General features: G+C 51.3%; 1 protein-coding gene across 5 annotated transcripts in view; it reads left to right on the forward strand.

The window, feature by feature from the left end:
• SETBP1 (SET binding protein 1) overlaps positions 1-12,077 on the forward strand; it is a 358,959-nt gene that overhangs the window by 150,249 nt on the left and 196,633 nt on the right. The gene's annotated exons all lie outside the window — the stretch shown is intronic.

Here is a 12,077-nt window from a genome sequence, read left to right on the forward strand (position 1 = left end):
CCAGAGATGACGTGTGTCCCTTCTCACCAGGAGTTACAGCGGAGGCAACAGAGCTGGGCAGAAAGGGGCTAATCAGTTCTTCAACAAGTGTCTTCAGTCAACAGGGACCAGGAAATGTAATAATTAATCAATCACGTAATTACGGTGCTCATCAAATGCCAGGCGCCATGGCAGGATGGGGGACTCAGAGAGGAATTAAGACAGAAGTGTATGCTTGCTCTCAGGGATTTGCAAAGGAAGTGGCCAACAGTGGGGACGTCAGAACTAGAATACAGGGCGATGCCCCACTCCACAGAGGCGTGCATGGGACACAGCGGAGACTGGAAGGGGCAGGAGCCAGGGTCGTTCTCTGGGAAGGATGCGTCTTTGGCATCTGGAAGAGAATCTATCTTCTAGGAAGATGAGGAAGGAAAGCCTGCGGCTGGCTGATGAGGTGGGCTGGGCAGGAGACCAGGCTGGGATGGGAGAAGCGGGCAGCTTCAGCAGACCAGATTTCCACGATCTTCTGGGGAGCCTTTGAAGAGTATTAGCTTGGGGGTGGGGGTTGGGTTTCAGGAAGGTCACCACTTTGGGAAGAGAAGTGGCCGCTCACTGCTGAGGACCACTGTCCCTGAGTCCCCTCTTTCACGGGAGGGCCGCCGGCAGCCTTTTTTGCATCTTGCTGAAGCCCTTGGCTGAGATGCAGTTTACGTGTGTCACCGCGCGAGGCCAGCCCTCAAAGGATCGTGCAGGAGGCGGCAGCGACACACTGGGCTTCCTCCCCCAGTCCCCGTCCCTCTCTGCCTTTTCCACTTGCCGCCCGCCTTCTCCCTGGAGTCTTCCCTCTGGAGGGAAAAGCCCATCTGATGAAGGTTGCCAGATTTAGCAAATACAACTAGACAATTTTCACAATTTTCTTTTTAGTTTAAGTATACACGGGGCATACACCAAACAAGTGTCTGTTACGTGTCTGAAATTCAGATTAAACTGATTGCCCTGTCTTTCGTCCGCAGTCCTACCTCTGATACATCAAGTAATCTCATTTCAGAGCTCAGAGGTCCATCTCTCATCCACCTGCCCAGTGTCCCTTTCCCATGTGAAGGGGCTGAGGCCAAGTTCACACAGTCAGGCTGAAGCAAAGCTGTGACTTCCAGGCAAGGGAGATGTCCATCTGATGATCTGTTTTCCACACCTTAGAATGGATTAGTTAAAAGTGTCAGCCTTCCCAGAGGTATTTGCATTTTGAGAGAAGGCCTGAGGGCAAAAACTCCAAGAATCTGAAGCTGAAAGAATATAAATTTGGTCCCACAATAGATGTGTGGGAGGCATTCTGATCCTGGACCCCTTTTGGAGTCCAGTCTGCTCTGGTAGCCAGCGGATCCCTCCTGGCCTCTGACCCATCCGAGAAACAGGAGAAGAATTGGCTACGGACAGCAACCCCTTCCCTTGGGACAATACCCTGCTCTTTTCGGAGCGCATTCACAGACATCTTGCACTTAATCTTTACAAGTTTTTTAAATTGTAAATGATATTTACGTACTTCACATGTTTCCAATTTCGTTTCTGCCACCAAACAAACTAGAAAAGTTTCCACAAACACTGAATTACATATCAGCTTTTTATAAACACACTGCAGTCAGATTTTCATTTCTTTCTTTTCTCCCCACTGCGCCCCCTCCCCCAGTCCCTAGATTTTTTTTAAAAATGCCCTTGCTTCTCCTCGGTTTGGTCTTGTCCAGCACACATCTGCTGTAGCATTTCTGCTGTGTGAGAGAGGAGGCTGGCTTGTCAAGCCCAGAGAATGAGAGATCTCGGAGTGCCCTTAGGCACAGCCGGATCATGCTGGTGCCCGAGATGCGGGGCCCGAGGGCTTGCCCAGCCTCCCCGACTCCATCTGTCCTGGGGATCCTTCGTCCGCGTCTTCCCTGCTCTAGAACGATGCTCTGAAGATGCTTGATGACCATGGCTTGCCGTCTTTATCATCACTTTTGTTGCTTCACACTATTAGACTAGAAAAATCTAGGCTTCAGAGAGGTTTCTAATTGTTTGTTTGGCAGGTGAGAAAAAGAAAGACCAGGTTTATCATTGTCCCAACCAGGGAGAGTGACAGGCCACGCTGTCCGGGGTTCTTCAGCTCCTGCCTGGTTTGGTTTTTGCCGTGACCTGTCCCTAGCAGCTTCAGTTGTCACGCCCGACCTGGGCGAGCCGTGGGGTTCTTGCTGTTACGTTCCTGTAGGCAGCGCACCACTGCGACTGTTGGGGCCTGGCGTTTACAGGCCCATTTTCCTGCGACTGTACACGGCTACAATTTTTTCACCCTCAATTTTCATTTCTTCTTGAAGATTCTTTCCATGTTCATTTTTGGAGTTGTGCGAGCTCGCCAGCCCTCACGAAAGATTGCCAGAGGTTACGTCGGGCTTTCCTCCACGAACTCAGCACCTTGTGTGACGTCCTGGAGACCGGCAGTGCTGGAGGGTCACCACTCAAGTGCCCTGGGTCTCGGTCCCTGTCCCATGCGAGCAGTCTTTGCAATGAACTCCCTCCTTTGCCTAACGCTGACCGTGCAAGGAAATTAGAGAGTGTGCCGTGAGCACAGAGCTAGAAGGCTTCCTTCTGGGTGGGTGAGCAGCCAGCCAGGCTTCCTTGCCTGCACGGGAACTCAGCTACCTGCTGGGAAATTACCAGGACTGTAATCCACAGCAGGCCTTTTTCCTTTGAAATAATCTATCACTATGACGTATTTCTTATTTGATGATGAATATGGGATTATTACATGTCCCAGCCCTGCAGAAGCTAAGAGAATGTGCCTTTTGTATACGCTCATCACTTAACTGCCTCCCTCGCCTCAGGAGGGCAGGGCAGGGGGGAAGGCCTGGCCTCAGCACATGGGGCAAGAATGGATGTTTTGCCCCAGCCCAGGAGGCGATGCTGTCCATCTGCCGTGGGCAGGACTGGGAGGGCCAGGTGGGTTCACAGGACCAGCGCCACAGCCGCCCAGCTTTCCCAACTCAAGTCTTTAGAGGCATTGCATTATTTCATGGAAAGTGTTGGAAGCCCCGACTCTCCTCACCCATCTGTATTAATTCCAAGACATAGATGCGTGCTAACTGATGTTTTGATTACCTGTCATTTCAGATTATCTGCCCAGAGTCATCGGTGTAGACAGAGACACAGGCAAACACGCTTCTCACTCTAAGCAGTCTCTGTTATGTGCACCAGCCTTCCGTGATTTTCAAGTCTCTTTCCCGCTTTTTGCCTGTTTCCTCTTGCTGGCCCGTGCCAGGTGGGCCCTTCCTCCCCCTTTCTGTAATGAAGATGCTCCCAGGTCCCCTCTGTCAGAGCATCCTGTGCCTGGCCCTGTGCTCTGGCTTTCTTCATCATCCATAAACTGTATTTTGTGAGCCGTGTTGTAACACCCAGCTGCATTCACTTTAGCATTTCATTGTCTGCTCCGTATTATCTGTCACAGATTTCCATGTACGGGTCTCTCCCTGCTTATCTGGTCCTTTTATACTGACATTTAGTACCTTGCCTCACTCACCGCAGACCCTGTGGGGTCTTGCCCTTGATGAGAAGGGCAGGCGTCAATGTGGAGCAGAATGGTGGACAATTCTACCCTTTCCTTTATGTGAAACTTTAGCTCAGCTCTTGCCTTCATCCATAACCTGGGCCCTGAGAAATAGCTCTTTAACCAGGTATTGGGGGTACCTGGAAACCTGGCTGCAGTTTTGCTGGGTCATGTGGCCCTCAGCATGTGAGGGAGACACAGGCTTACGATGGTCGTAGTCTCTTTGCAGCATCCCTTAGTAAGGCTATTTACTCCCAGGCCTTAAGACCATCGCTGCTTAGATGTGTGGGCCCTAACTGCGGCTCCCCCCTCCTCCCCGGCCAGTGGGGTGTGGGGTGGGCTGGATGGGAATTGTCTTCCCAGCCCCTTCCTGAATGCAGATGAGCAGAGCAACCCCATTCATTACTCAGGTGCTAAGTCTCGTTGTCTTTGGGAAATGCACCCCGGCAGCCCCACACAGACACCCGCTGTGCCTTAATACCGTCACGCCCGGAGCTGACGGCTGTGGCTTGCAGGAGCCACGCACAGACAGATGTGACGAAGATGAACTGATCCCATTTTTAAAAGAATGAAATGAGCTCTTTAAAACTAATAATCGGGCTCTCTCCCAGGCTGATACACACTCGGCTGTCGCTTTGAAGGATAAGAGCCTGATGTGACTTCTCAGCAATAAATGATTTTCTTAATATCTTAAAAATAAAAACAAAAACCAGCCTTTTTGTTGCTTCTTTCCAAAGAATTAAGTATTACAGAGTAGACAGATGAGGACCTGGAAGGGAAGCTCCTAGAAGTCTCAATCTGGCAGCATCTTAAACGGTGTAGGCGTGTGAACGAACCACAGGAATGGTGCTCCCTGGAGTGGGAAGCCAGGGTGAGGAGGCCACCAGGGAGGCAGCTGATGTCCCACTTAAACACAGAGTCTAACCCCTTCTTTCTACTTCCCTCATGCCCAGAGGACGGGCAGGCTGATGTGCAGACATGGGAGGAGGGAGACTGATTCAGGATGCTCAGGCAGAAGCTGGTGCTGCTGCTCCGGGACTGCTTACCAGTCCCCACGGGCCGTCTGTGCATCTTCGGGGCCCCCAGCTCTCGTAGCAGGTGGTACCGAGCACCCTGGGCCATGGCCCTGTTCTCGGAGATCTTCACTCTCTTGGGAGCCTAGTCCTGTCTGTGCAGAATGAGTCGCCAGCGTTGGAGATGACACAAGGCTGAGGTCAGCGTGCAGTACTGTGGGATGTCCAGACTGCCTGAGGCTGTAACAAGGGCTCGGGGACCAAGCTGGCGCATCCAGATAAGTGGAGAGCTGAGACAAGAGGGAGAGCCCGAGCACGCGTTCCTTCCTCGTGTGGTTTCGCAGGGCATTTGCGTGCGGTAAGCACTCTGCAGACACTTATTGGATGAACAGATGGATGGATGAAGGAGGAGCTCAGACGTGATGTTTGCTTGACGTCCAGGAGGGACACAGAGGATCGTGTTTAAACCTCCTTAGGAAGGGCAGGTGGGGAACAATCCTAGTAACAGCTGCGTATTGCTAGTGGCCGGAGACCACGGGAAGGTCTCTCTGACCCTTAGGGGGCAAATTGTGTTCTTGATCCATATTGCTATTTTATTTTATTTTATTTTATTTATGTTATTTTATGTTATGTTATGTTATGTTATTTTATTTTATTTATTTCTACAGTTAGTGTTTCTTTTTCCCAGAGAAGAAGACCCGTGCTGGTCCTGGCAGCCCCTCCATAGGTTTTCACGGTTCGGGGAAAAAGCACCCTGCCGTGCGCACACTGCTGTCAGGGAGGCTACTCACCTCTGTTGTCCCATTACTCCGTGTGACAAGGTCAATATGGGACACAGATAATCTCCATTTTTGCAGGCACGCATCCTGAGTCAGAGGCACGAGCTGACTTGTCCAGGTTCTCACGGCCAATGAGCAATGAGGCTTTTGGCTCAGATCCCGGTGTGTGACCGCTGCCCGGCGCCGCGCCCGCCCTCGCCAGACCGGCAGTGGCGAGGTGCTCCCTCACAGAGGGCCCATGCTCAACAGCACTTCTCTTCTGCCAGAGGAGAATGCTAGGCTGGGCATGGCCCACGTTCTTTTGCGATGGGCTAAGAAAATTGATCAATGTCCACTCTCCCCACATCTGGCTGTTTCCCTGTTCCCCGGGCCTCATCCTTATTATAACGACATTCACATCTTAAAACAGACCTCTTTATCTCGGGCCAGGTTGCACTGGCTGGAGGAAAGGAACTGTCTTTGGCTCTCCTGGACAGGGTCCAGGCATCTGGAGTGATGGGAGGAACTTGGGAATGAAGAAATAGGCCAACTCTCACATTCCCAGCTCCCAGACCTGCCAAGGCTTTTGTAGAATTGTGAAACGTATTTTAGAATGTAAAATGCATTTAATTCAGTGGCACTCAATTCTGGCCGTACATTTAGAATCACCTGGGGAGCTTTATAAAATGCCGGTGCTGGGACCTCTGCAAGCCCAGGGACTCAGTTTCAATTGGTCTGGTAAAGGTCTTGAGCATCAGATGCTTTTGAACAGCTCATGAGTGATTCTAAGGTGTAGCCAGGATTTAGAACCTTGGATTTAGTCCACCCTTTATATAAAAATAAGGAAACTAACACCTAGAGAGTTTAAGCTTATTGCCTTCAATTAGCTGTCTATTGCTGCACAAAAATGATCTCAAAATATGGTTGCTTAAAATAATACACATTTATTACCTCTCAGATCTTCTGTGGCTTAAGACCCTAGGAGTGGCCTGTCTGCATCTTTCTGGCTCATGGTCTCATGAGATTGAAGTCAAGAAAGATGTCGGTCATGACGACGGTCATCTGATGGCTTAAATGGGCTGTTGGATCGCCATCTAAGGTGGCTCATGCACATGCCTGGCAAGTTAGTGCCAGCTCTTGGCAGGATGCCTCAGTTCTTAACCAGGTGGCCCTCTCCACGGGGCTGCTTGAGTGTCCTCACAACGTGGCAGCTGGCTTTTCTTGGAGTGCGTGAGCCAATGATGAAGCCGCAATGCCTTTGTGACCTAGTCTTGTAAAGCAGACACCTCACCACTGCCACAACCTGTTCATGAGACACGAGGTCACCAGAGCCATTCCACATTGAAGGGGAGGGGATTCGGGGAGACCATCGAAGAGTTTGTGGACATATTTTAGCACCATCCATGGCCAAAGTCATGTGATGACACTCAGTGCCAGAGCTACAAGTCCTTTGAGTGCTGGTCCAGTGTCCCATCAACGAGTCCCATCACTGATTGATTCTAAATTAGGAAATCCCCATAAAAGATTTAGGACTCCATCAATTGCCTCCCTCCAACGAACAGGCTGGTCCTTTAAACTATTAGCATCCAGAGACGGGCCCCTCGTCTGTCAAGCCTGTGTGTGAGCGTCCCATCCCTGGTGTGAGTCACTCCGACTTACCGCCTCTTCTCACCCATTAGGAGGCCTCTGAAGGATCGGATTGCCTTGCCAGTGGAAATATATGAGCTCCCTGTGTGATATACCATAACAGCAACAGCACGTCATATAATTTCCCCCGAAGGCTTGTTGCAGCCCATGTCAAGTCATTTGTATTTATGACAGCTCGGGCGTGATTTAGTGCGACCTCACTTTGATAAAAGCCATTTAAAGCTCATAAATATGGGCGACAGGGCTGCCTCCCTGGCCCAGATTTTTAAGGAGAGACTGAGATTTGCATTGTCATTCAACTTCCATTGTTCAGAAAGAGAGGAGAGAAAAGAGGGAGGGAGTGGGGAAGGGGAGGGAGAGAGGCACAGAGGGATGGAGGGAGAGGTGACGGTGCTGACTGTGGCCAGGACCAGGGAGCCTGGCTCCCCACCCTTGCTCGGTTCCACTCGGCCTTTCTCTGGGAGCCAGGGTGAGTGAAGGGCGCTGGCACAGGGCGAGCCCTGATGAAGCACACAGGAGTGAATAGGTCACCAGACTTTATGAGCCATTTACTTCCTTTTTAAAAGCATTGTTAAATCACAACCAAATTACAGTAAATTGTCGATTTTTATTGGAATAGGAAAGCCCTGTAGCTCCCCTCCCCACACACTGCTCTCTGGGGCAGCTTGACCACCTGGTTGGTCGTAGGCTCTGACGGGCGCCAGCCGGGGGCTCTCCCCAAACCATATCTTGCAGTGACCCACCAGGTACCTGAAATTCCATCATTTAAGAGCCCACTCTTTGGTTGGAGGCCTGCACAGGCTAAAATTCCTAAAAGGAAATGGTCTTCGGTTTGTCAATTAACATGTCGATTGTGGGGATCAGGCCCCCCAGAGGTGGCGGTGCCTGCCAGGTGAGAGACAGGAGTGCGGGGAAGAAGCTGGAAGGAGGGACCAGGAAATAAACACTTCCCCAGTCTTGGCAGGGGGCTTCGGTCTGACTGCCCTGCTTACTTTTGGCCCCCATTTCTCATCTGCATCGAGGTACCATCAGAGGGTAGACCCTGATCCTACACGTGGTTTCCCGTGAGCTGTTTATCAAAACCACTTGAAGATGCTGAAGTCATCAGCCGTGGCCCTGGGGCTGGTGGGGACCCTGGAGAGCTCCCGGTGCACCCCTGTTCTGCACACAGGGAACCCAGGGTCTACCCACCGTCGGCCGGGAGACTGACGGCAGCCAGGTCCCTCAGCCCAGAGCTGCTCCCACGCCTGTGGGAGGCCCTGGTGGGCTGTCCCTTCTTTAGCTGCCTCCCATCTTCTATTCAGTAGTTGTGACTGCGTATCTGGGATTAGGGAAGGCGAAGGTGGGAGGGCAGGCCCCCAGGCGGTCACGAAAAGTGAGGAAGGAACATTCTTCTCATAATATCTTGTCCGGAGGCCTCATGCTCTGAGGGCCTGGGGCCAGATTCATCCATAGACAACTTTTTGACCCACACAGTGTTTTACCAAAATTTGCCAACATTTGAATACAAGGAGATTCTCACACGTGCGTACAAATGTGTCTACACACGACACGCCAGGGTTAGATTTTTGGCTTCTGGAAACAATTGGCTGGAATAGAGCGAGGCTGGCTTTGGTCCTTCGGTCTCTGCAACTCCCAAGTGACCTGCTGTGCTCACGTTTCTTGTTTGAATTAGAGCCTCTCCCATTTGACAGGTGGGAAAACTGAGTCTCAAAGGGGAAGTGGCTCATCTGCGGAAGCACAGGGGAGGTGAGTGACAGCTGATACCCACTGTCCAAGGTCCTGCTTGAAAACCCCGCCTGCTCTGTGTCCATCCACACATTTCTCCACCTCGTGCCTCTCCCACGGGGTTCTCTGCAGGTCACAGAGCACCACGGGCTGAGGGCAGGCCCTTCGAGGCCGGGCACGTGGAGGCGGTAGATGGGCAGCTTCATGGACATGGGAGGATTGGCCGTTCCCCCATCCCGGTGCCCCCACCGTGGGACTAGGCACACAGTAGGATTTGGGAAGTGAGCCCCCGATTTGCACCTGCAGAGGCTCTGTGTATCCTCGCTGACTGTTACCCTTACATGCAGAAACTGTTCAGTTTTGCAAACACCATTCTCAAAGTCCCCACAGCAGAGAGAGGATGCAACTTTCCACAAATTAAGTCTCTACTTTGGCCCTGCCGACCTCTCGAGTCCACAAACTCTTTTCGTCTTTGATCCAGATTCTTATTTATCCTTTTTCCAAAGGTTTAATTTTCACTCCTATCACATATATATTTTTTTCGGGGGGGGGTGTGTTGTGGGGGTGGGGTTCAATTCTTTGACTTATAATACACTTCTTTGCGATAAGGGAATTTATTTTCTCACTCAGATAAATTAGTTGTTAATGAAAGCTCTTTGATGTGGCGCAAAAAAAGGGTGTATTTGCTATCAGCAGCTGTTTGCTTTTTGATTTCTAGTTTGTCCACGTTCTGTCCAGGATATCAGCCTTCACACCCCCCACCCCCAGGAGAGCCCCTCCCTCTCTTGGCTGGCTCTGCCCTCTGCCAGTCCCCTCTCTCCCTCCTTCCCCGTCCTCTCTCCCCTTCCCTTCTCTCTCTGCCTCTGTCTGTCTCTCTCACGTACACACACACACACACACACACACTCTAAAAACTATGAAGCCACTGCATTGTTCTGACCTCAATTCGAGAGAGGTGTTTCTGCTTCTTCCTTTCCTACCCAGCGCTTTGTGGAGGCCACGCATGGAAGTGTGCAGAACCCGCACCTGCGTGGGAGAGGATGCGCTGTGAGGGGAGTGCTGCCGCTCGCTCAGGCGTGGACAGTGAATAAGGCCAGAGCTGGGCTCTGAAGCCAGATAGATCTGCTCCAAACCACTCAATCAAACCCCCTCGGCTCTGAGTTTAAAAGAAAACGGGGCATCATCATGCTCTGAGGGAAGAGAAAACATGGGCTTTGTCCCATCAGTGTCTACCATCCAGCCGGAGGGACACGTGAAAAACAAACCCGGCTCGGTTGACCAGCCCGGCTAGGCAGCACGTGCCGAGTGTCCCCATGAGGATGCTCAGTCGCTGAGGTTTAGAAGTTCAGAAGAGGAGGTTGCTGGAGGGTCTTGATGGCTGGGGAAGCATCTCAACACATGGAAGCTTCCAGAATGAGACAGTCAGGAGTCCCTGGCGTGGAGGGCTGAGGGCGCCATGCGAGCTTGGGGACTCAGCCTGGGAAGAGCGTGCTGTTCACCCTGATGGGACATGCACGCTCATGCCTGGGGCCAGGGGAGAGGCTGGTTTTGTGGAGAGAAGGGTCTTCGTAGGAAGTGACTGATGAGGTTTGACTGTGTGAGGGGGAGCTTTTTTTCTGAATGGTAAGAAAAGCTCCAACCGGCCGTTCTGTTTACTGCGGGGCAGTTGCCAGGGTTCAGTTGTAGCGATTAGAGAAGAAATAAATACCCCGTTTTCTTTTAGACTCAGAGCCACGGGGGCTTGATGGAGTGCGGTTATCACACTGGTGGAGCTGCTTCTGACTCTGCCGGTTTTCCCGCCCACAGTTACGCAGCCTCCCTGGCCCTTGGTCCTGCAGGGGCCTGGGACGCCTCCAGGAGCCTCAGGCAGCCATCCAGCCTCTATTTTCAGTCTCCTCATTACGCCTGGCCCCTTCAGAACTGCCTAATCGCAGCCGTTTACCCGCACGGAACTTTTCCAAGAAGCAGGAGGCTTCACACTTCCTCTCATTAACCTACATGGGCCCCCGTGAGCTGAATTCCCACTCAAGGCACCGGGATGTTTTGCTTGACATTCTTCAGCAAAGCCTCCTGCCTCTGGGTGATTCATTTCCCTTTTGGTTTGCACAGTGCTCTGAATTTGGAGGGAGACTGTAACCGGGGGTCTCCGAGCCATAGGCCCCCACAGGGATGGCCCGTTTCATATGCCCAGCTCTGCCCCACTGCTCTGGGGACCTTCCCTTGGGCAGCTGGCTCCGTGCTCCCTTTCTGCCTTGTTCCAGGCAAGGCTAGACCCCGAACCACTGCTTTCTCATTTGCCTGTATTCACTGGGGAGCCCCATTTTAATTAATTACCATCTATACTCTAAACTCCAGGGGGCAATCTGCTTGGGGCCGACTTGGGGAGTACATGTAGAAATTCAATCAAGATCTGCAGGTTGTGTGGCCCCGCTGTTGGCAGCCACACTTCCTCCCGGGGTAAATGAGTACTGAGCATCCGCTTTGTGCAAAGCTGTGTCCGCATTTGGCTTTCCTGTGTCCCTGGTGCCTAGCAGAGGGGACGCCTGGAGGTGCCTGACAACATTAGCCTCCCTGAGCCTCCACCAGGAAACTCAGGGCTCCCCAGGATTTACTGAAGGACATTCCTGCCTGTTGCCAGGAGGGCTTAACCCTTAATCTGCTATAGCCTCTTTTTGAGATGATTCAGGGAGTGAGCACAGTGGTTTCTACCCTGACTGTGGTTCCCAGTGACCTGTGGAGCTTTTAGAAAGTTCAGATGCCCAGTCCTGTTCCTTCAGATTTTAAAAATTTAATGGTCCCATAGCATCCTTTAAAAAATTGAAATATGATTCACATTCTAGAAAATTCATTCTTTTAAAGTGTGTAATTAAGTGGGTGTTAGTGTATTACAAAGTTGTGCAACTATCTCCACTGATTCCAGAACATTCTCATCACCCCAAAAAGGAACATACCTATTAGCAGTCACTCCCCACCCCCTCCCCCACCCCAGCACAAGGACACCACTAATCTACTTTCTGTCTCTCTGCGTTTGCCCTATTCAGGGCGTCTCCTGTAAAGAGAATCACACAGTATGTGCCCGGCTATCATTGTGAACCTTGTGAATTGAAATATCTGAGCCCAATATGTTAAATAAAGAAAAAGAAAAAGAGACAAAGGAAGAGTCTTAGGTGATTAGATACCGCCAGGGTATGAGTGCCCCAAGCAAGAAATGGTCCCCTTTGCTCTGGTCCACAGTGAGTGCTCAGGAAATGTCTGTTGAATGACCAAGTCCACATTCTAGAGGAATCTCACATAGCTTAGTGTGATTGAGATTATTTAATTAGTCCTAAACATCTCTACTTGGCTGTTTCATCAATACTATACGGAAATCTCAGTCAAAATCCA

This window comes from Camelus dromedarius, chromosome 28 (assembly GCF_036321535.1).
Source record: "Camelus dromedarius isolate mCamDro1 chromosome 28, mCamDro1.pat, whole genome shotgun sequence".
Classification (NCBI taxonomy): domain Eukaryota; kingdom Metazoa; phylum Chordata; class Mammalia; order Artiodactyla; family Camelidae; genus Camelus; species Camelus dromedarius.